At 41.6% G+C, this 24,815-nt stretch overlaps 2 pseudogenes; both read left to right on the top strand.

The window, feature by feature from the left end:
• Positions 1-1,575: 1,575 nt before the first annotated feature.
• On the top strand, positions 1,576-3,800 carry LOC123129447 (protein Rf1, mitochondrial-like; annotated as a pseudogene).
• A 6,846-nt stretch (positions 3,801-10,646) lies between these two features.
• On the top strand, positions 10,647-16,021 carry LOC123130306 (protein Rf1, mitochondrial-like; annotated as a pseudogene).
• Positions 16,022-24,815: the final 8,794 nt, after the last annotated feature.

The raw sequence follows: 24,815 nt of genomic DNA, 5'->3' as shown, positions 1-24,815 counted from the left end.
GACATCCAACACGAAGGCAACATGTACGGCTACTGCATAAAATGTTGTTTTCTACATCCCTATGCTTGCTGCAAATAACATTAAACACATAAATCTTTCTCCATGATACAATATGATGGACCAAGGAATGTTCTGCCCCACTCAACAACTAATTCATCAAGGGCTCAGAAGAAGTACATGGAGGCAACTGAAAAGAAAAAGACTACTCCAAAACCACCAGTGTCTGTTGCTTTCAGAGAAACCGTTGAACGTGAAGACAACACCACCAAATACATCTTCAAGTACATTACGAAAGGAACCCACATGAACAGATAGTTCTCAACGAAGAAGACCCCAACTACAAATAAATTATACCACATATTATCTTCTTTTTATGAACAACGTATAACTATGACTATACATATGTATTTTCTAATTTTCAATAAGTATTTATGATTATACATATGTGTTTTCCAAATTTCAATTATCATATTGTCTGTCCAAATATTCATCTTCTATGGAAAATAAATATCATCCAAATGTATTGCATCCAATTCCCGCCGCAACGCGCGGGGTATTATCTAGTTAGTTGAGTGGGTCATCCCAATTTCGTAGGTTTTTCACCCCAGGTGCCGGTGATGACCCACTCGTTCTCATGGGCCAAGGCTTAGCCGTCTCAACCACTCCAAGCTCAACCACCGCAAGGTCTGCGCTACTCAAAATCCTCTACCTTGCAGTCTCTGTCTTTCTAGAAATGCAATGGATTAAATATTTATGAATATTCCTCGCGTTGTAATTTGATGCGGAGAGAGAGAGAGAGAGAGCATGGTCAATTCCATAAAAAATGTTCAGTTTGGAATTATTATTTGGCTGTTTTTTTCCTACAAAAAATTAAATATTCTCATTGCTCGTGGATGATGCAAGGTTTATTTTAGGTGCATAAGATTAGGACTCAACTGCATAAAGTCTCTTGAATAAAGGCCTTTCCTTTTCTTGCATTATATATTTTGCTAACTTTTTATTTCTTATTTATAAGCTCAAGGTAAGTTCGAACTTACAAAATTGAATACAACTGCAGTATTTTTGTTATTTTCTTTTAAAATTTGTAACACCTCATTGTCGTGCATGCCGGGATGGAGCCGATGGATCCTTGAATCACATAGTGGTCAATAGAGAGAGAAAAACGTGGAAGAACTTTGGTGCTTGCCGTAAGGCACATGAGAGCATTCCACTCACTCATTTTGCCCGTGGCAACGCACGGGTGCTATTGCTAGTATGTACTCGTAGTACTCCGTAGCCGTATGCGCGGGTTAAGCGGCGCGGCCGAAGCGGGCGTGCGCTGACTGTGAAATGAGATGCACGCCGATGCACACGCAGAGGCACAGCTCCAAATCAAACACCGTCTCGATCCAAAATCCCCGCAAATCCAATCCCACCTCTGATCCGGCCGCCTTCTTCACACCACTGCAGGGACGGCCGTGTACCGTACACTGCCCAGTCTCGCCTCCGTCTGCTGTCCTCCCACCGCCGCCTCGCATTCACCGCCGCTGCATCCTGCCAGAAGGAGCGCGGCCTTCTAGGCTCTAGCCGGCGTCAATGTCGCGCCTCCAGCCCCGCTCTTTCTCCAGCTCCGCCTCCTCACGCGCCAACGAGCTGCTAGACGAATTCAAATATCATCTGGGCTCCGGGACGCTCTGGCCGGAGCTCGCGCACCAACTGTTGGACGAATTGCAGCGCCAACCCGTCCCGGTTTCAGCGCGCGCACTAAATGGCTTGTTTGCTGCCCTCGCGGATGCGCCGCCCTCGGCCAACTGCACAGATGGCCCTGCCCTCGCCATCAATCTCTTCAACCGCCACCGGATATCACCTGACATTTACACCTACAACATACTAATTGAGTGCTGCCACCGAGCATGCCGCCCAGACCTTGGACCTGCCTTCTTCGGCCGCCTCCTCAAGACAGGCGTCACAATGAGTGTCATTACCTACAGCAGCTATGGCGAAAGCTTTGGGGTGGATCCTCTCCCTTCCGCCTCCTCCTCGAGCTATGGCGAAAGCTTTTGTTCCCCTGGTCTGGACGTCGACGGCACCCTGGTGTCGTGCTCCTTCTTGAAGGCGGCGGCGGGGAACAGCTCTTGGTGGCGGGGCTGCTGGTGGCGTGGTGGCTTCGGCCTTCTACTTGGTGCTGCGCCTTGCTTCGCGGGACCAGCGGACGGTTTCTTTGGTGGAGCGGTGCTGCATCCATTCATTGATGGCGACGGATCTTGACGGCGTGGCGCAGTGCAGATTCGGAGTTTGATGTGTGGTGACGGACACACGCAGGAGGTCGACGCTGTCTGGCGTCGTGGTGGCGTCGGCGGCAGCGAGACCGGGCAAGGCCGTTACAACAGTACAGCTCTGAAGATGGATATGTGGTAGGTGGTTGTGGCGGCCTCATACCCGGCGGGCGGCCTGGTTGAGGAGCACGCCGGACTGGTGGGTGCCCATACCCGACAGGCGTCCAGGTTGGGACCTCAGGTCTTAAATGTTAGGTTTGGCTGCGAGGTCTGTTTGGTATTAGGCCCAGACCATCAGCGCCCCTTCATCAGTTAGATAGGAGTAGCGACAGAGGTTGCGAAGATGGTGGCTTTGGTCTTACTGTTGTACGACTTTGTAAGGTTTTGTGCTAATAATTAATAAAGTGGCCGTATGCATCGACCAGATGCAGAGGCCGGGGTATTCCTCCTTTTCGAAAAAAAGAAAAAGAAAAAAAATTACCTACAGCAGCTTATTCAAGTGCCTCTGTGACATGAAGCGCACGGAGGAGGCTCAGGACATACTGCTCCACAGGATGCCCGACGACCTGCCTGATGTCATCTCCTACTCAGTAATTCTCAAGAGCTTCTGTGACAATGGAATGAGCCAGCGTGCGCTTGACCTGCTCCGGATGATGGCCAAAAAAGGTGCTGACCACTCTCTCTAACGTGGTGTCATACAACATGGTAATGGATGGCTTTTTTAAGGAGGGTGAAGTAAGCAAAGCATGTGATCTATTCCACGAAATGATACAGCAGGGGGTTGTGCCTACTGAGGTGACATATAGCTCCATTATCAATGCGCTATGCAAAGCAAGAGCAATGGATAAGGCAGAGCTGATCCTTCGACATATGGTTCATAGTGGTGTCCAACCACATGATAGGATATATAATACCCTGATCCATGGGTTTTTAACTTCGGGTCAGCAGAAAGAAGCCTTTAGGTTGTTGAAACTGATGACAAGCCAAGGTGTTATGCCAAACGTTGTGACTTGCAACTCAGTCATGGACTACCTTTGCAAGCATGGAAGAGTCAAAGAAGCTGCAGAAATATTTTATTCCATGGTTGTGAAGGGCCAAAAACCTAATGTCATCTCATACTCTGTTATGCTCCACGGGTATGCTAAAGAAGGATCCCTTGTTGCTATGATTGATCTCTGTGAGCTGATGGCAAGAGATGGAGTTGTTCCCGACCGCTCTTTTTTCAACATACTGATTAAGGCATATGCTAAATATGGAATGATCGATGTGGCTATGCTTTTCTTTGATGAAATGTTGAAGCAGGGGGTGAACCCTAATGATATCACATATTTAACTCTGATATCTGCATTTTGCAAGATGGGCAGAATGGATGATGCTATGATCAAATTCAATGAGATGATTGATATGGGAATACCACATGATACAACTGTTTACATGTGCATGATTGAGGGCTATTTGAATCATGGTGATTCCGTCAAAGCCAAGGAATTCATTACTAAAATGAAGAGCAGGGATGTTTCTCATAGCCCACGGAAGGGTAATTGATGAACACAACATCTTTGACTTGGTTACCCGTGCTGGTGAGAGGCCTGATCCTATTACATTCACTTCAATGGTATGTGGGTATTGCTTATTGCCAAGATGGAGAAAGCATTTAGAGTACTTGATATCAGTTGGCGTGGCCCAGTGTTATGCTCTCATCATCTTGATATTCTCTACATGTGTTGTCAATCTGATTGTTCCAACTTGCGCTAGAATTTGACAAGTGGGAAATAAGTCAAATAACCCTTAAAGTTGCTAGTTGCTGTTTATTGGTAGTTGGGTACATTGTTTAGTTTGAATTTTCTCGAGCCATTGCAATATCTAGGCCTTGTTCGTTTAAACCCCTCTTGGAGAGGATTGAAGAGGTTTGGAGGGGATTGAGGGGTATTTTGACTTGTAGAGGATTAAATCCTTCCCAATCCGCTCTAATCCCCTTCAAAACCCTTCCAACCGGACATGCCCTTATGGTGGGTTCTGACCTGGCTGGTTAGTGCTCTTTAAACATCATACATGACAGATAACGGAAGAGTTAGCCATTGATAAGTTGCAATTGAGAGTTATTGCTATCTTTCAGGGAGAAAGAGAATAATTTCATTTTTCCGAGATAAATTATTGTGTGCTGAACTCGAAACACTACAATTGGTCATTGATCATATAGCTTTAGTATTGAGCCTAAAAAATTCTATGAAGATATTATTAGATGTGTGCTTCCTGGTAGCACCTTCATCATGATGCTACTGTATTAGTCATTAGGCTTATGCTTGTAGTTATCATGTTGGTTTAAGTTACGGATATTTCCCTCATGTGTTTTCCTCTTGGTGTGAGATACCCAGATCTGGTTGTGATCGGTAAGCAAATCATAGATTGGCACTTGTACCAACAAACTAAAGCCGAGGACATGAAGCAGGAAAAATGCGTCATTTGACCAATGCATTGGACTTACTTCGCTTTGTTCTTCTTTTCTTCTTCCTTCTGCCAGCTATAAAATCCGAGATAAATATATTGCTTAAAATGAATTACATTTTTTCAATGTCCAACCATTTTGTTCGGAACTGATTTTTTTTTCACATTGTCTAAATTGCTTTCTGGAGCTTTTATGTGTGCGCCAAAATGTTACTCCCTCTGTTCCTAAATATTTGACTTTCTAGAGATTTCAACAAGTGACTACATACGAAGCAAAATGAGTGAATCTACACTCTAAAATATGTCTACTACATACATTCATATGTTGTAGTCCATTTAAAATGTCTAGAAAGACAAATATTTGGGAACGGAGGGAGTATTTGTTATCTTTTTGTTCGTTCCGTTCTGTTTTGCATGGGACAACATGCTTTCCCCACATGTTATAACTGATTAGTTCTTGAATCTCTGCAAGGAGAGACCAATGCTGAATTGTTTATTTGGTTTGTATTGCAGGTGCTCGAGTAATGCACCGGAGCAAACAACTGGGGGAGTAATATCATGGTTTTTGCCACCAATTTCCATGGATTTCAGCTGCTCGAGTAACGGACTGGATCGAAAATGGTGAACATCTCCATGCCCAAATCTTTCCTGGCATTCATGGTTTTTGCCATCAATTCCCTCATCTCCGTGTACAATCTCTTCTGCCAAGACCTTTAAAAGAATGTGCAGATAACCTGTTGTTAAGTTTTCATTTCTGGAGAAAGGGTTTGGTGCAGGCCTTGTTATGTTGTGCTTATATAGTACTCCTATGATCGATTGACAATAACTGATGAGTTGTGGATCCAGTAATGTTGTGTCCCTATGTGAACTGAATGTGTCCATAGCTGCTGCTGCATGATAAGTACCCCTATTTGTTCACTTCAGCTGATCATCTATGCTAGTTATAACTCTCATCCTGTTTCTCCAGTTGATCACTGATGCTTCTCGCAACCAACTCTGCACGGTCATCATATAGTGGCATAAATCTCTCCATGGTGGATTGATTGTAAATTATTTTCCATCTCCTCTGACTGCTTCTGTTGCAAGAAGGCATTGGTCTGATGGAACTGCACAAACTTGGCATTGCAAATTAGGGTGTTAAAATTATGTAGTTCCAGATACAAGGGAGTACAAGTTGCCAGTCTGAATAAGGATAAAAAATGAAAGGAACTCACAGCTGATCGGGTAGCCATTGCTTGCTACTAGTAATGCAACATTGTTAGGGAAACAGGGGTCAGTACTTCTCATTTCTGTATATGGAGACTCACTCCATACTGGATCACGAAAAGAAATGTATGGAGAAGGGATGCCAATGAACAAAAAAATCCACGGAAATGAGTAAAGAAATTCAGGAAAATCAAATTAAAGCTAAAAGTAGTCCTCATCGCAGAAAAATATTCAAATACCAAAAAAAAATTCAAAATATTGTTGAGATTTCATGTGCCTCACCTTGGGTGTATGCCCCCCAAAAAATCAAAATAATATTCAAATTTAATGGGCCTCACCTTGGGTGCAGAATGCCCAAGAAAATTTGAGAAATGATTTTATAAAGCATTTTTATTGCAAGTTTTTTTGAAGTGTAGACTTTAGGTTTTAGCAAACCTGCAAAACTTTCAATTATTATTTCAATTATACTAGAGGCTAACGCGCGCTTCGCTGGGCCGTTCTTCACTTGTTGGATTAACTCTTTTATATCTAGTAGATTATTGTGATTGGTTGTTTTGTGTTGGATTTTTCTGTGTTGGCTTATGTTTTTTTATGTTTCGGGGGTGTTTTTTTGTTCGTATATCGTGTTTGGTTTCTATTGTAGAAAATATTTGTTCCGAGAGGAGAATGAAGTTATTCGTTGCGTGATTGGGTTGTGTTTACATGTTTCAGCCTTGGTGTTAGTCTGTGGTGATTGTTTGAACCTATTGGGAGCTCCTATTCCACGCTAAAATAGTGGAATTGTTGATGTAACACTAACATGGGCGCGACCCACAAAGCTCTCCTTCTCTTAGCTTGGCTTCCTTCTCCTCTGCTAGTTTTCTTCACTCGCTCAACTGCTAACTTGGAAAAACACATATTTTTTAAATGTGTTTTAAAAATCTGCAACATTAAAAATCATGAATTTTAGAGAAAAAATCATGAAATTTAAAATATATTTCAGAAAATGTTAGTAAATTAAATAATTTTTATTTTTTTTAAAATATTCGCAAACTTAATAAATATTAATGAATCAGACAAAATGTGAATTAAAAAAATGTTTGTGTTTTCACTGTTCATGAATTAAAATATGAAAAAGAGAAATAAAACTACACGTCACACACGCTTACAAGGGGGGGGGGGGGGCAATGACTCCACTACCTTTGAAGCACCAGCATGCTTCAAATCAAGGGAGCTCAGTATCTCTATAGAGATGTAACTAACGCAATAATTGTACAGGATGAAATGCACCACTTTAGTTTATAATGACGTCAATGTTCTCTTAAATATGTTCTATGAATTGGATCCTCCCCACCTGTGTGGCTCGCCATCTGCACCTACATTTAGGTCACGGAGGCACCAATAAGACCACATAGCCAAACCCAAGCAATAGATTGAGTTTGCATGTCTGGCTCTTCGATCATGCACATAGATATGGCACGAACCCTTTTGATGCGTTAAGGCACGCATGTCGAGCAATGGCACCAATCTCCTCGATGGGAATGATGAGGTATGTGTAGATCAAGGTTGGGGACTACTAGAGATAGATAGATGCAGTCATGCAATAGAGCACAACTGATGGGTCAACTTCTTGGACATGAACAAGGTTGTCTCTACGGTGTCAGATGTGAGCACCTCTAGTGCATGACAAGCGGTGTGTAGGAGGGCTTAGGAGTACCGGAGGGGTACGACGAGTGAGGGTCGGATCTTGTGCATTATGATGCACGTGGGTGCCAACCGTTTCCCGCCTCCAAGGTTTTGCATTATGATAGAACAATGTTTTTCAAGTGTACTCACGGTGTTTTCAGTTTATTAGACAAAAGAAATATCTATGCCGCTACCTGTTTACACCTTTTTTGTCGTTCTCCACAGTGATGTCCAACAAATATAACATTAGGATATGAAAATAGCAAAGTACATTTTTCAAATTCACGAACATTTTCATGTATTTTTTTGAATCGATGAACTTTTTTTCAATCGACGAACATATTTTGAGTCGGAATTTTTTTTGAATTGATAAAATAAAATTATGAGTCGGCCATTTTTTTGAATCAATGAACATTTTTGGAATGGGTGAACATTTTTTGGAAATGCATGAACATTTTCCGAATTCATGAACATTTTTTGAATCAATGAACTTCTTCTGTAATTGACAATCATTTTTTCATGTTTTTGAACATTTAAAAAAAATCTTGAACATACTTTGAATTCACGAACATTTTTTGAATATGCAAATAGTTTTCAAAAATCATGAACATTGTTTTTAATCCATAAACATTTTATTATTTCTGGAATATTTTTTTCATACATTCAGAAATAAAAATGAAACTTGGATTTTTTTTTGAAAATCCCGAATTATTTTAAATAAGAAAATATAAGAACAGAAAAAAAAGAAATATCGAATAACCAAAATGAAACCGGAATAAAGATCAAAGGGCGTCCAGACTCGCTAGTGGGCCAGCCAAATAGGGCGCGCTGGCTGTTAGGTGTTGTGGAAGACAATAGTACCGACAAATGTGAGAATGTTTCTTTGGAGATTCGCAAAAAATTCATTGCCAACGGAGGATGTGAGAAAGAACAGAAACATGACTACCGGAGATAGTTGTAGCATATGTGGTATGCAAGACTCGTGGAGACATAGTCTAATAGAATGCACGATGGCAAGATGCGTTTGGGTGTTAGTAGACCCAATGCTGTTGGAGCATTTGATAGCTACAACTGAACCAATAGCTAGGAATTGGTTGTTCTCAATGATGGAAGTGCTATCGCATGACGAGTTGACTTGCTTAACAGTTACATTGTGGGTAGTCTGGACGACGTGTAGAAAGCTTATTCACGAGGGTATACACCAAAGTCCGTTGCCTACTCATCAGTTTATAATCAGATTCATTGAGGAGCTTGAACAAGTGAAGGAAGTTTCAACATCGAATGCTAAAATTGCTCCTACCGAAAGGAGACAAAGGTGGCTGCCACCAACGACGGGAAGTGCCAAGATTAATGTATATGCTGGGATCTCTATAGATCACAACAGAGGTGCAGCCACAGCCATTTGCCATGACAACAGCGAGGATCACCTGGGCTCGTCAACACTAGTTATTCAAGGTCTTACTTCTCCAACAGTGTTGAAAACTATGGCATGCAGAGAGGCACTAGCACTTGCTCATGATCTCGGTATGCAACACCTTTATATTGCTTCAGATTGTAAAGAGTTCATTAACCATATTCGTGATGGAGTTGGAGGCGTGGATGGAGGAGTTATCAAAGAAATAACAGAGTTAGAATCTATGTTTAGTTCGTGTGTTTTTGCTCATGAAGCTCGAGCTTATAATGTTGAAGCTCATAAGATGGCTAGGCTAGGTGTTACCCTATCCGAGGGTAGACACACATGGTTGGGTATTCCTCATGATTTATTTGTAATCCATGTAAACATTGCCATAGATGAATAAAACCTGCCTTCTTTGCTAAGAAAAAGGTGTTCACGATTTATAAAAGGGAAAAGGGGAGAGCTACTTGGGATCGAACTTGGGTCTCTCCATTGGAAGAGAGAACTTGCCAACTTGTCATTTCTACGAGGACTGCTACTAATTGAATCAACTGAAAGCGTTTTTCCTTATTTATTATGGATGGTACGGTGGGTAATTTCGGTGATGTATGAGCAGAAGCAATAGCCGCTTTATTATTAGGTAGAGACTTTAAAGCACGGGGTGCAATAATGTCTTGATGAGGATAGATAATTCAGTTGTGGTCGATGTTATACGTCTGAATGAGGGACATTCTATGTCAGCTTCAATTTTAGATGATCGTAGAGAGTTATTATGTGAGTTGGGAAGTTTACTATTGATGAGTATTGTAATAGAGGATCAAATGTACTACTTCCTCCGTTCCTAAATATAAGTCTTTCTAGAGATTCCAATATAGACCACATACGGAGCAAAATGAGTGAATCTACACTCTAAACTATGTCTATATACATCCGTATATAGTCCATATTGAAATGTCTAGAAAGATTTATATTTAGGAATGGAGGGAGTAGTTGCTAATGACCTAACTGAGCGGGAGCATGCAAACACCCCTTCCTTATAGATAGGGGAGAATATCATACGGAAATTAACATTCGGCAGAAACCGGTGAAAACCATGAGAAAAAGATGTTTTGAAGTTTAAAAAAATTTAAAAAAAATACAGGATGTTAAGAGGATGATGTTTTATTGCCACACAAAATTTCAAGTTGAAACACATTACGAGATGTGAGCTATGAAAAAGACAACATCAACATTGAATAGTGCTGAATAGTAATGTCACTATTTAGGGGTGAATTTGTCTTTTTCATAGCTCACATCTCATAATGTTTTTCAACTTGAAATTTTGTGTAGCAATAAAACATCACATTCTTAACATCCCACATTTTTTCAGATTTTTTTGAAACTTAAAAATATGATTTTCACGAAGTTTTCATTGAATATTGGTTTTCGTATGATATTATCCCGATAAGTAGATGCATCTCCAGGTACCATCGTTAAATTTTAGCAGACAACGTAAGCACTATTTGAGTTTAACAAAGCTAGTTACAAAGGTCTTAAAAAACAGTGATCACGTCGACAAAATATCCTTTGAAAAATCCAAATACCAAAGAAATTCAAAATATCCAACAGATGCATGTTCGTACGAACACCACCCAATCCCATGTAAAATGCATGGTGCACCCGCCCAGCAAACGGAATCCCAGTCGCGCCGAGCTCCAAATCGAATCTAAAATTCCTCAATCCCACACCTCCGTCCACCGTCCTCCCGCCGCTGGATGCGCTCAGCCCGTGGTTGGTCGTCGCCGGCGCGGGCCCGCACTCACCGTCGCTGCAGGAAGAAGCTCTGTCCAGTGTCTCCTCCGTCCGTCCTCCTCCCACCAGGACAACAGGACTTGGTCGTTGCCTCCCGCATTCACCGCTGCAGAAGTTGGACGGCGACAATGTCACGCCTTCAGGTCCGCTCTTTCTCCAGCTCCGTTTCCTCATGCGCCAACGAGCTGCTGAACGAACTCCACTCCACGGCCATCTGGGCTTCGGGACACTCAGGCCAGATCTCGCGCACCAACTGTTGGACGAAATGCTGCGCCAACCAGTCCCAGTATCAGTACGTGCACTCAACGGCTTATTTGCTGCCCTTGCGCGTGCGCCGCCCTCCACCATCTGCACCGATGCCCCTGCCCTCGCCATTGATCTCTTCAACCGCATGGCCCAAGCAAGGTGCCAGCACCCACCATTATCACCTACAACATACTGATTGGCTGCTGCCACCGAGCATGCCGCCCGGACCTAGGGCCTGCCTTCTTCGGTCGCCTCCTCAAGACAGGCATCAAGACGAATGTCATTACCTACAACAGCTTACTCAAGTGCCTCTGTGACATGAAGCGCACGGAGGAGGCTTTGGGCGTGCTGCTCCACAGGATGCCCGACGACCTGCCTAATGCCATCTCCTACTCAGTAATTCTCAAGAGTTTCTGCGACAGTGGGAGGAGCCAGCTTGCGCTTGACCTGCTCCAAATGATGGCCAAAAAAGGAGCTGACCACTCCCCCGACGTGGTTGCATACAACATGGTAATCGATGGCTTCTTTAAGGAGGGCGAAGTAAGCAAAGCATGCGATCTGTTCCATGAAATGATACAACAGGGGGTTGTGCCTACTGTGGTGACGTATAACTCTGTTATCGATGCGCTATGCAAAGCAAGAGCAATGGACAAGGCGGAGGTGGTTCTTCGATCAATGGTTCATAACGGTGTACACCCGAATACTGTGACATATAATAGCTTGATCCAAGGACTTTGGGACAGTTGAAAGAAGTCGCTAGGTTGTTGAAAGTGATGAGAAGCCAAGGTGTTATGCCAAGCGTTGTTACCTACAACTCACTCATGGACTACCTTTGCAAGCATGGAAGAATCAAAGAAGCTGAGGAAATATTTTATTCCATGGCCGTGAATGGCCGAAGACCAGATATAGTCTCATACTCTATTATGCTCCATGGGTACGCTATAGAAGGATCCCTTGTTGAAATGATTGATCTCTGTGAGCTGATGGCAAGAGATGGAGTTGTACCCGACCTCCGTTGTTTCAACATACTGATTAATGCATATGCTAAGTATGGTAGGATGGATGTGGCCATGCTTTTCTTTGAAGACATGTTGAAGCAGGGTGTGAAGCCTAATGAATTCACTTATTTAACTGTGATATCTGCATTTTGCAAGATGGGCAGGATGGATGATGCGATGGAAAAATTCAGTGAGATGATTGATATCGGAGTACCACTTGACACAGAAGTTTACATGTGCATGGTTGAGGGTTATTTCAATCATGGTGATTCCATGAAAGCCGAGGAATTTATTACCAGAATGAAGAACAAGGATATTAATCATAAGCCGTGGGAAGGTAATCGATGAACACAACATCTTTGACTTGGTTACCCATACTGGTGAGAGGCCTCATCCTACTGCATTCACTAAAATTATCAATGGATATTGCTTATTGCCAAGATGGAGAAAGCATTCAGAGTACTAGCCAAGATGGAGAAAGCCAAGGAATTGATTACGGAAATGAAGAACAAGGATATTTGTCATAGGCCGCAGAAGGGTAACTGAAGAACACAATATCTTTGACATGGTCATAAGTACTGGTGAGAGGCCTGATCTTGTTACATTTACTTAAATGATCGACGGATATTGCCTAGTCATCAAGACAAAAGACGCATTTAGAGTACTGGATGCTATGTTATTACACAGCACTTGTTACTTGCATGGTTATGCTCTCATCATCTTGAGATGCTCTAAATGCATTATATTTTGATTGTTCTTAATTGGACCAAAATTTGAGGTGTGAATTAAGCCTTATGGTTGGTAGTGGGATAGATGTCTAGTTTGGATTTTGTCGAGGCACTGAAATATTTAGGATGGATTGTGAGCTGGCTGATTAGGTGTTGCATGCATAATTCCTTTAGTGTCCAAGTGTGCTCTTTATACTTGATATATCATGGACTACAAGGGCTTTGGTTTGGCCTTGCTATGTTTGCCCCATTCCAAAATAATGAACTATTGATAAAAGACCAGTGAATTATTGCTGCCATTCAAGGAAAAAGGGAACAATTTCACTTTTCTTTCATGTTCTGTAGTTCAAACACTGCAAAGCCCTTCTATTGAGTCAAATGGTATTGTTGTTTCTGTTTAAGTTAGGCGTACTTTCTTCCTGTATTTTACACTTGATGCTACATATCCTGACCTGGTTGTGAGCACCTATGACATCATGACCAGCGTTATCTATCAATGATCAGGCAAATGGTTTAGATGGGAACCTGTACCAACGAAGTAAAGAGGAGGACCAAACCAATGCGATGGACTTGCTCCGTTTTCTTCTTTTTTCATTTCTTCCTTCTGCCAGCTATATGAATATATATCTGACATGAATATGTTCCCCAAAACCAAAATTACTTTGTCACCGTGAAACCTTTTTTTTACCTGACTGTCAAACCATTTTTGTCAGCACTTGTTTCTTTTCATGTTGTCTAAATAGCTTTTCAAAGCTTTCGCGTGTAGTTGTTTCGTACAAAATGTATGCTAGAACAATATATACTGATAGCATCTAACTTGATGGAAGTCTGGCCATTAAAATCAAAGCAATGTGTACAATCATCTGCGGCCTTATACTATACAATAAGGATCGGAACATGATCCCAGACACACCTTATAAGTTACAACACCTGAAGCTGATGGTGAGTAAAGAAGTACACTGATTCAACAGGCTGCTTCAGCCTAATTATATCTGAAGGATCTCTCTAGCACAACTCGAGCTTTGCTGGATGAGTATACTGCCAGATGCGGGCCTTCGCTTGGGACCTTGGACACATTCTTCACAGTAATACTTTTGACAATAATATTTCAAGATAATATGTTGTATGGAACAAAAGTAATAATTTTTTTTATAAGAAATGCAATCAAACCTGTACTGACGGCTTCCAGAGGGCAGCTCCTTGTAAAGCTACCGGAGGAGAAGCTTTTCCGGCACCAGGGCTGACTAGCTGCTCCACCTCAAGAGCCAGATTGGTTCGGCAAGTGGATAGCATCATTGGAATAATATCGTGCATAGTGATGCAGGCTAGGATGCAATCTCTAAGCCTGCAGGAGTGGGCATCGCTGTCCGAGATCATGCATGGCTGGTGTTCCTGTGTGTGCTAGTGTGGAGGAAGCGGGGATCCTTGCTTGTCTAAAGGGACTAGGACACCTCAATGCTGATGCTCATTGAAACTAACGGCTTGCTGGCTCTTTTGCCGGAAGTCATGGTGAACTAGGTACCACGGGTAAGGTGAACGGTGCGGGCACAGTTAGGTACTGGTCATGCATTTCGGTACAATGAGTCAGTGCCGACCTGAATTTTTTAGGGGATTTTTTCCAGTACAACGGTCCTTCATTTTTCCGTCTTTCTAGGAGAAAGAGAATAGAACAAGTTCACTCTTCTGCCATAAGTGATTTCTGTAGGCCAAACACTACAATTGGCCACTGATCATGAAGCTTTAGTATTGCGCCAAATGGTTACTATGAAGATATTATTAGCTGATTGCTTCCTCTGGCAGCACCTTGCTGTGATGATGATACTACATTAGCCATTATGCTTATGCCTGTATGTATCATTTCAGTTTACGTTTGGCATACTTCCCTCATGTGTGTAACATTCGCTGTTCAAAACCAGACCCAGGGTGTGAGCACTGGGATCATGACCAGTGCATGTGCCAATAATCAGTCAAATACTCCCTATCCATTTCTCCGACAAGTATTTCCGGACGGAGGGAGTAGTTTAGATGGGTACTTTTTTTTGCGAATAGTTTAGATGGGTACTTGTAGCAACAAAGCAAAGAAGAGGACAAAAAGTAGAAGGGATATGCCATTTTATCCTAGATTTTTTTTATATTTTCTAAATCTCTTCCTTTTGCCATCTATATGCTTAAATAGGTTTTCAGAGCTTTCATGTGTGGTGGTTTAATTCAGAATGTACAAAATTAAGTATCCAAATGCGATTCACAACTTCATAAACTAGAAAGACAAATCAAGATATGAATAGTACCAAATTGAAATCTGGCCTGAGTAGTATCCTGGTGGTACTATTCAGACAGATTTGTCCTTTTCATTTCTTGAGTTGTACTTAGTGATCTAAAGGATCTTATATTAATTTACAGAGGGAGTATGTAAGAATTTGGATCTAAGAATTTATGACATGGTATATACATGTATGAATGTTGTTAATTGTTTTCAAGACTTCTTAAATATTGAACTAAGTTGTCTAGTGCACCCAATATGCCCCGGGAAATGGTTGGTATGGTATGAATACATTATTTGCTGGGTGCTCCCTGGCACCTTATGCTTGACTGCTTGTACATATCATTTTGTTTTAAGTTAAGTATATACTCCCCTCATGTGATAGCCTGACCTGGTTGTGAGGCAGCACTACCACATCATGTTCAGTGCATGTGTCAGTGATCAGTCAACTGGTTTTAGATGGACCAACAAACTATAGAAAATGACAAAAAGTAAGAGGAAATATGCCATTTGAACCATGTGTTGGAGTTGCTCCTTCGTTCATCTCTTATTTCTTTTGTTTTGCCAGCTATATGAATAGTAGTCTGATAAATATACCCCCCATAGTCTGTCACAGCTAAACCATTTTCTCGGCACCGATTTTGTTTCATGTCCCATAGAGCAGCTTTCTAGGGCCTTAAACAGCCCTCCAGTTAATGTGTACTTGTTTTGTACATGTTGTATGCTTAAATATTTCTTACTTTTATTCATTATTTTCTGTTTGTACCAAACAAACTTGCTTTCCCTGAAATATACAATTCGTCGGTTCTTCAGTCTCTGCAAGGAGAGGCGAGTGCTTAATTATTTATTTTAATGTATATTGCAGATACTGGCGTACCTTTTATTTATTGATATCATTGTCATCATCAGCAACCGCTCGAGTAAGCGATTGGATTGACAACCAGGGGAGCGATCCTTTCCGAATATGGCGAACAGCTCCATCCGTTGTATCTTTCCTGGCATTCATGGTTTTTGCTATCAACTCTGGGTACAAACTGTTCCGCCAAGACCTTTAGCTGTATTTAACTGGACGAAGATTCCAGTGCAGATTTTGTTGCGTTGTAAATGTGCATGATCGAATGACTGCAACTGTCGAGTTCTAAACTTCCAGTAATGATATCGGTTCCGCCGAAATCTTTAGCTGCATTTAACAATTAACATTAACCTGTTGTTGAATTTTCATTTCTGGACAAATATTCAAGTGGAGACTTTATGATCAAATGACTGCAAGTGTCGAGTTTTAAACTTCCAGTAATGACATCCATGCGTCCATAGCTGCTGCTGCATGTTTCTGTGATCAACAGAATTCTCAAAATTACAGCACTGAAGTACCCGTCTTTGTCCATGAATATATGATGTTTTTTTGGACAAGAAACGATCTCTAATGTTAGGAAATGGTGGTAAAAATAAAATACAAGTCTGATTGTGTATTACTTCCTCCGTTCCTAAATATTTGTCTTTCTAATGATTTCAAATAGTTACCACATACGGATGTATGTAGACATATTTTAGAGTTTAGATTCACTAATTTTGCTTCATATGTAGTCACTTGTTCAAATCTCTAAAAAGACAAATATTTAGAAACGGAGGGAGTACTTCGCACTGCTCGCCCTGCCGCCTGACCGGGAAGGATGGAGAGCGCAACGGGCCGGCGCGGGTGAGCGTGGAGCTGGAGCTGCCCCTCCAGGCCACCGGGAGGCCGTGGAACTCGAGCTCCCGCCCATGTCCATCCGCGACCGGTGAAGGGCGAGCTCCTCATCGTCATGGGCGGAGCTCGAATCCGACACGATGGCAAGTGTGCCCCAGTCAATGGGTCAGCCTCACTGCTAGATCCGCTGTCGGAGACGGCCATGGTGGGGCTAGGAGCGGAGCGCTCGAGAGTGAGGCTAGGGTTTGGTTCAGATAGGGATGGGATGAGGTTTATGTGGGGTTGGGGTAGGCTACCATGGACTGGCCGCCACGGCGGTCGGGTTTGGGCGTGTCCCGACCTCCTCATATCTGCCCACATATAAGTAAGGTTTGAGGGGTTATGAGGCTCTGGTTGGATGTAGCTTTTTGGTCCGGACAATGTCGGGTTATACGCTCGAACAAATGGGGAGAGTAGGAGGTCGAGTAGTAGATGCTCTTATTAGTTGAGTCCCACTAATTTGTTCTGCCCTTTTGTATACTATATATATGCTTAAGGCAACTCCAATGCGGTTCACCAAATCGCTTCTAAGTGTCTGCACTGGATAGTTCGGACATTCTTTGTCATGCAACGCTCCTTCTAAATTTTTCTGAATCGGATATCTGAAATCCCACAAACCGACACCAAATGTAGCGGAGGTTTAGCGAGTCCGTACATCCACCATGTTGGACTTCGACAGTGCCGGCCTACCTATTCAAATACCCCATCCAGAGCCGTTTTTCTCCCACTCCGCCACATGTTCTATATCCGCACCCGGTGACCGCCGTCGTCATTGTACCACCACGGTCGCCGCCCAGGCATTGTCGGACCTCCGTTGCGCCAACGAAATGCCTGACCGCCTTGGCCTATGTTGTCGTTCCACGCGCATCCCGCCAGCGCCCAGGTACCATCCGCACCTAACATTACCGTCCATGGCGGACGCTACACCCGGCAAGTGTCCGTCCAAATGTCATAACGGAATATTTTGACGTTGTCGTTGTTGACTTTGAAGGAACCCGTGAGGAATTCATCTATTAGGGGGTGGGTATGGGGAAATTTTATCACCACACTCTAGTATGGGATGGGGATGGAAAGATCTACCATATCCCTTTTCCCCATTATATGGTCATATGTATGTATATCATTAGACTTTCATATGTTAAATATTGTAATATGGCCTCAAGCATTCACTAGTAGAAAAATGGCCATTTGTCCCGGTTCATAAAACCCATCTGTCCCGGTTGCGGAACCGGGACTAAAGGGTCGTTACTAATGCCCTTGGCCTTTAGTCCCGGTTCTTATACGAACCACGACAGATGGGCCTCCACATGGCCGTTGTGGCGAGCCCAGGCAGGAGGGCCTTTAATCCCGGTTGGTGGCACCAACTGGGACCAATAGGCATCCACGCGTCAGCTGTTCAGGGGCTAGGGTTTTTGTTTTGTTTTTTTCTGAAAGGGGGGTGGATTTTTGGGGGTTTTGTATGGTTAATTAAGGTGTTTCATATATTGTGTTAGGTAGCTAATTAATTAATTAATAGAGAGAAGTGTCCTCTCTTATCTTCGTGCTTGGTCGACGCTACGTACTATACGTATAGAGAGGCCCTCGACACGCTAGCTAGTAAGAAAATGAAGGAAACCATTAAGTACGGAAGTTCTTCATGCATACCGAGAGAAGTGATCGACCTCTCCTTCTCCGAGAGATTGGTCGAACAACAAGTTTTCGTATTATCTATCCGACGCTACTGGCTACATACATATACAATATGTAAGATCTGTTACAATCCCCTAGCATCTGAAATCAAGTTCCACATGGTATTCTTCAGCTTTATTGATGACGTGGTCAAGAAAGAATCCCGCTAATTCCTTTTGAATTGCTTTCATGCGATCTTCTGGTAGGAGTTCATTCCACATCTCCCACGTCTAATTTGAAGAAGGGGGTTGCTACCTCTTGAGCACCGCGTTGGTTTTCCCTGAAGAGGAAGGGATGATGCAGCAAAGTAGCGTAAGTATTTCCCTCGGTTTTTGAGAACCAAGGTATCAATCCAGTAGGAGGCAACGCGCGAGTCCCTCGTACCTGCACAAAACAAATAAATCCTCACAACCAACGCGAATAGGGGTTGTCAATCTCACACGACCACTTACGAGAGTGAGATCTGATAGATATGATAATATAATATTTTTGGTATTTTTGTGATAAAGATGCAAAGTAAAATAAAGGCAAAGTAAAAAAGCAAAGGAAATAACTAAGTAGTAGGAGACTAATATGATGAAGATAGACCCGGGGGCCATAGGTTTCACTAGTGGCTTCTCTCGAGAGCATAGGTATTCTACGGTGGGTGAATAAATTATTATTGAGCAATTGACAGAATTGAGCATAGTTATGCGAATATCTAGGTATGATCATGTATATAGGCATCACGTCTGAGACAAGTAGACCGACTCCTGCCTGCATCTACTACTATTACTCCACTCATCGACCGCTATCCAGCATGCATCTAGAGTATTAAGTTAAAAACAAAGTAACGCCTTAAGCAAGATGACATGATGTAGAGGGATAGACTCATGCAATATGATGAAAACCCCATCTTGTTATCCTCGATGGCAACAATACAATACGTGCCTTGCTTCCCATACTGTCACTGGAAAAGGACACCGCGAGATTGAACCCAAAGCTAAGCACTTCTCCCATTGCAAGAAAGATCAATCTAGTAGGCCAAACCAAACTGATAATTCGAAGAGACTTGTAAAGATAACCAATCATACATAAAAGAATTCAGAGAAGATTCAAATATTGTTCATAGATAGACTTGATCATAAACCCACAATTCACTGGTCTCAACAAACACACCGCAAAAAGAAGATTACATCGAATAGTTCTCCACAAGAGAGGGGGAGAACATTGTATTGAGATCCAAAAAGAGGGAAGAAGCCATCTAGCTAATAACTATGGACCCGTAGGTCTAAGGTAAACTACTCACACTTCATCGGAGGGGCTATGGTGTTGATGTAGAAGCCCTCCGTGATCGATGCCCCCTCCGGCGGAGCTCCGGAACAGGCCCCAACATGGGATCTCGTGGATACAGAAGGTTGCGGCGGTGGAATTAGGTTTTTGGCTCCGTATCTGATCGTTTGGGGGTACGTAGGTATATATAGGAGGAAGGAGTACGTCGGTGGAGCAACAGGGGGCCCACGAGGGTGGAGGGCGCGCCTGGGGGGGTAGGCGCGCCCACCTACCTCGTGGCTTCTCTGTTGGTTGCTTGACGTAGGGTCCAAGTCTCATGGATCTTGTTCGTTGAGAAAATCACGTTCCCGAAGGTTTCATTCCGTTTGGACTCCGTTTGATATTCCTTTTCTTCAAAACCCTAAAACAGGCAAAAAACAGCAATTCTGGGCTGGGCCCCCGGTTAATAGGTTAGTCCCAAAAATAATATAAAAGTGGAAAATAAAGCCCAATAATGTCCAAAACAGTAGATAATATAGCATGGAGCAATCAAAATTATAGATACGTTGGAGATGTATCAAGCATCCCCAAGCTTAATTCCTGCTCGTCCTCGAGTAGGTAAATGATAAAAACAGAATTTTTGATGCGGAGTGCTACTTGGCATAATTTTAATGTAATTCTTCTTAATTGTGGTATGAATATTTAGATCCGAAAGATTCAAGACAAAAGTTTAATATTGACATAAAAATAATAATACTTCAAGTATACTAACAAAGCAATTATGTCTTCTTAAAATAACATGGCCAAAGAAAGTTATCCCTACAAAATCATATAGTCTGGCTATGCTCCATCTTCACCACACAAAATATTTAAATCATGCACAACCCCGATGACAAGCCAAGCAATTGTTTCATACTTTTGACATTCTCAAAACTTTTTCAATCTTCACACAATACATGAGCGTGAGCCATGGACATAGCACTATAGGTGGAATAGAATGGTGGTTGTGGAGAAGACAAAAAGGGAGAAGATAGTCTCACATCAACTAGGCGTATCAACGGGCTATGGAGATGCCCATCAATAGATATCAATGTGAGTGAGTAGGGATTGCCATGCGACGGATGCACTAGAGCTATAAGTATATGAAAGCTCAAAAGAAACTAAGTGGGTGTGCATCCAACTTGCTTGATCATGAAGGCCTAGGGCATTTTGAGGAAGCCCATCATTGGAATATACAAGCCAAGTTCTATAATGTAAAATTCCCACTAGTATATGAAAGTGATAACATGAGAGACTCTCTACTATGAATATCATGGTGCTACTTTGAAGCACAAGTGTGGTAAAAGGATAGTAACATTGTCCCTTCTCTTTTTTTTCTCTCATTATATTTTTTATATTTGGGTCTTTTCTCTTTTTTTGTGGCCTCTTTTCTTTCTTTTTTTTTCATCCGGAGTCTCATTCCGACTTGTGGGGGAATCATAGTCTCCATCATCCTTTCCTCACTGGGACAATGCTCTAATAATGATGATCATCACACTTTTATTTTTCTTACAACTCGATACTTAGAACAAAATATGACTCTATATGGATGCCTCCGGCGGTCTACCGGGATATGCAATGAATCAAGAATGACACGTATGAAAGAATTATGAATGGTGGCTTTGCCACAAATACGATGTCAACTACATGATCATGCTAAGCAATATGACAATGATGGAGTGTGTCATAATAAATGTAACGGTGGAAAGTTGCATGGCTATATATCTCGGAATGGCTATGGAACTGCCATAATAGGTAGGTATGGTGGCTGTTTTGAGGAAGGTATATGGTGGGTGTATGATATCGGTGAAAGTTGCGCGGTATTAGAGAGGCTAGCAAAGGTGGAAGGGTGAGAGTGCGTATAATCCATGGACTCAACATTAGTCATAAAGAACTCATATACTTATTGCAAAAATCTACAAGTTATCAAAGCTAAGTATTACGCGCATGCTCCTAGGGGGATAGATTGGTAGGAAAAGACCATCGCTCGTCCCCGACCGCCACTCATAAGGAAGACAATCAAAAAATAAATCATGCTCCGACTTCATCGCATAACGGTTCACCATACGTGCATGCTACGGGAATCACAAACTTTAACACAAGTATTTCTCGAATTCACAACTACTCAACTAGCATAACTTTAATATCACCATCTTCATATCTCAAAACAATTATCAAGTATCAAACTTCTCATAGTATTCAACACACTCATAAGAAAGTTTTATTATTAATCTTGTATACCAAGCATATTAGGATTTTAAGCAAATTACCATGCTATTTAAGAATCTCAAAATAATCTAAGTGAAGCATGAGAGATCAATAGTTTCTATAAAACAAATCCAGCACCGTGCTCTAAAAGATATAAGTGAAGTACTAGAGCAAAACTACATAACTCAAAAGATATAAGCGAAGCACATAGAGTATTCTAACAAATTCCAAATCATGTATGGCTCTCTCAAAAGGTGTGTACAGCAAGGATGATTTTGATAAACTAAAAAGTAAAGTCTCAAATCATACAAGACGCTCCAAGCAAAACACATGTCATGTGGCGAATAAAAATATAACTCCAAGTAAAGTTACCGATAGAAGTAAACAAAAGAGGGGATGCCTTCCGGGGCATCCCCAAGCTTTGGATTTTAGGTGTCCTTAGATTATCTTGGGGGTGCCATGGGCATCCCCAAGCTTAGGCTCTTGCCACTCCTTGTTCCATAATCCATCAAATCTTTACCCAAAACTTGAAAACTTCACAACACAAAACTTAAAGTAGAAAATCTCGTGAGCTCCGTTAGCGAAAGAAAATAAAAGACCACTTCAAGGTACTGTAATGAACTCATTCTTTATTTATATTGGTGTTATACCTACTGTATTCCAACTTCTCTATGGTTTATAAACTATTTTACTAGCCATAGATTCATCAAAATAAGCAAACAACACACGAAAAACAGAATCTGTCAAAAACAGAACAGTCTGTAGTAATCTGTAGCTAGCGCAAGATCTGGAACCCCAAAAATTCTAAAATAAATTTCTAGACGTGAGGAATTTATCTATTAATCATATGCAAAAAGAATTAACTAAATATCACTTTCCAAATAAAAATGGCAGCAGTTCTCGTGAGAGCTAAAGTTTCTGTTTTTTACAGCAAGTGTAACAAGACGTTTCCCAAGTCTTCCCAACGGTTCTACTTGGCACAAACACTAATTAAACACAAAAAACACAACCAAAACAGAGGCTAGATAAATTATTTATTACTAAACAGGAGCAAAAAGCAAGGAATAAAAAATTGGGTTGCCTCCCAACAAGCGCTATCGTTTAACGCCCCTAGCTAGGCATAACAAGCAAGGATAGATCTAGGTATTGCCATCTTTGGTAGGCAATCCATAAGTGGCTCTCATAATAGATTCATAAGGTAATTTAATTTTTTTAGGGAATTGTTCCATGCCTTTCCTTAATGGAAATTGTAATCTAATATTTCCTTCCTTCATATCAATAATTGCACCAATCGTTCTAAGGAAAGGTCTACCAAGAATAATAGGACATGAAGGATTGCAATCTATGTCAAGAACAATAAAATCTACGGGTACATAATTACTATTTGCAACAATAAGAATATCATTAATTCTTCCAATAGGTTTCTTAATAGTGGAATCTGCAAGGTGCAAGTTTAGAGAGCAATCATCAAAATCACGGAAACCTAACAAATCACACAAAGTCTTTGGAATCGTGGAAACACTAGCACCCAAATCACATAAAGCATAGCATTCATGATTTTTAATTTTAATTTTAATAGTTGGTTCCCACTCATCATAAAGTTTTCTAGGGATAGAAACTTCCAATTCAAGTTTTTCTTCATAAGATTGCATCAAGGCATCAACGATATGTTTAGTAAATGCTTTATTTTGACTATAAGCATGAGGAGAATTTAGCACGGATTGTAACAAGGAAATACAATCAATCAAAGAGCAATTTTCATAGTTAAATTCCTTGAAATCCATAATAGTGGGTTTAGCAACATCTAGGGTTTTAATTTCTTCAGTCCCACTTTTATCAATTTTAGCATCAAGATCAACAAATTCCGAATTCTTGGAATGCCTTCTAGGTAAAGGTGGATAATATTCAGTCCCATCATCACTAGTAGAAAAAGGGTCAAATGTGAAGCACATTAGTGCCGGTTTGAATTTGAGCTGGCACTAATGTGTCCATTAGTGCCGGTTCCAATGGCTAGGCGGGCGGACATCATTAGTACCGGTTCTTGCCAAACCTTTAGCACCGTTTCGTGCCATGAACCGGTACTAAAGTGAGTGGTGGAAGGATGTTGTCAGTCCGGGGCCCCTCCAGTACCTTTAGTACCGGGTCATATCACGAACCGGTACTAAATGTTGTCCTACATACACCCTTCGTCCACCCGAGCTCGCTCTGTTCTTCCCCTTTCCCCTCTCCTCTCTGTTCTTTCCCTCTTCCTCTCAAGCTCATCACACATTTTGCCTAAAATTTGTCAAGATTTGAAGGCTCCCATCCATTCAAATGATCACAAAGGTTAGAAACTTTGTCCTTTCATCTCTCATTGCTAGATTAGCTCGTGCAATGCTTTATATAGTGATTGATTTTTGAGTTTAGTAATTTGGGAGGAATTATATATATGTGCTAGTATTTGATTTATATGCAATTTGAGGTCAAAAATAACACTTAGTTTGCATATGTAGGTGTGGTTTACTTAGTGCCTTCTAAATCTCTATCGTAACCACCGTCGATCGCCCGCAACGTCCCGTCGCCGGCACCACCTTGTGGTGAGCCTCTTGTTCATGAATTTTTTATATAAAAAATTGATGTTTGTGTGATTTGGATATATAGTTACTCGTATAATTATCTTACCCATACGTTGTTTGTTATACATAGTGTCATGGTTTTGATATCTGTCCCCGTCGGCCCTCGTCCAGGTTATGATTCGGATGTGGTATATTCTCTTTTAAAACTATTTGTTGCATTTCGTGTTTATGACAAATTATGCCCATCAAGTTGACATAGATATTTGTATGTAGGAGGTAGTTGAACCGGAAATTCCAACCGACCCTATTGTCGAGAGGTTAAATTTAGTTAAAAGAGAAAACGAGGATTTGAAGGAAAAATTGAAAAGAATTGAGGGG

The sequence above is a fragment of the Triticum aestivum genome, chromosome 6A, assembly GCF_018294505.1.
Source record: "Triticum aestivum cultivar Chinese Spring chromosome 6A, IWGSC CS RefSeq v2.1, whole genome shotgun sequence".
NCBI lineage: Eukaryota > Viridiplantae > Streptophyta > Magnoliopsida > Poales > Poaceae > Triticum > Triticum aestivum.
The sequence above is the reverse complement of the archived record's forward strand: the minus strand, read 5'-3'. Positions and strand labels throughout refer to the sequence as shown.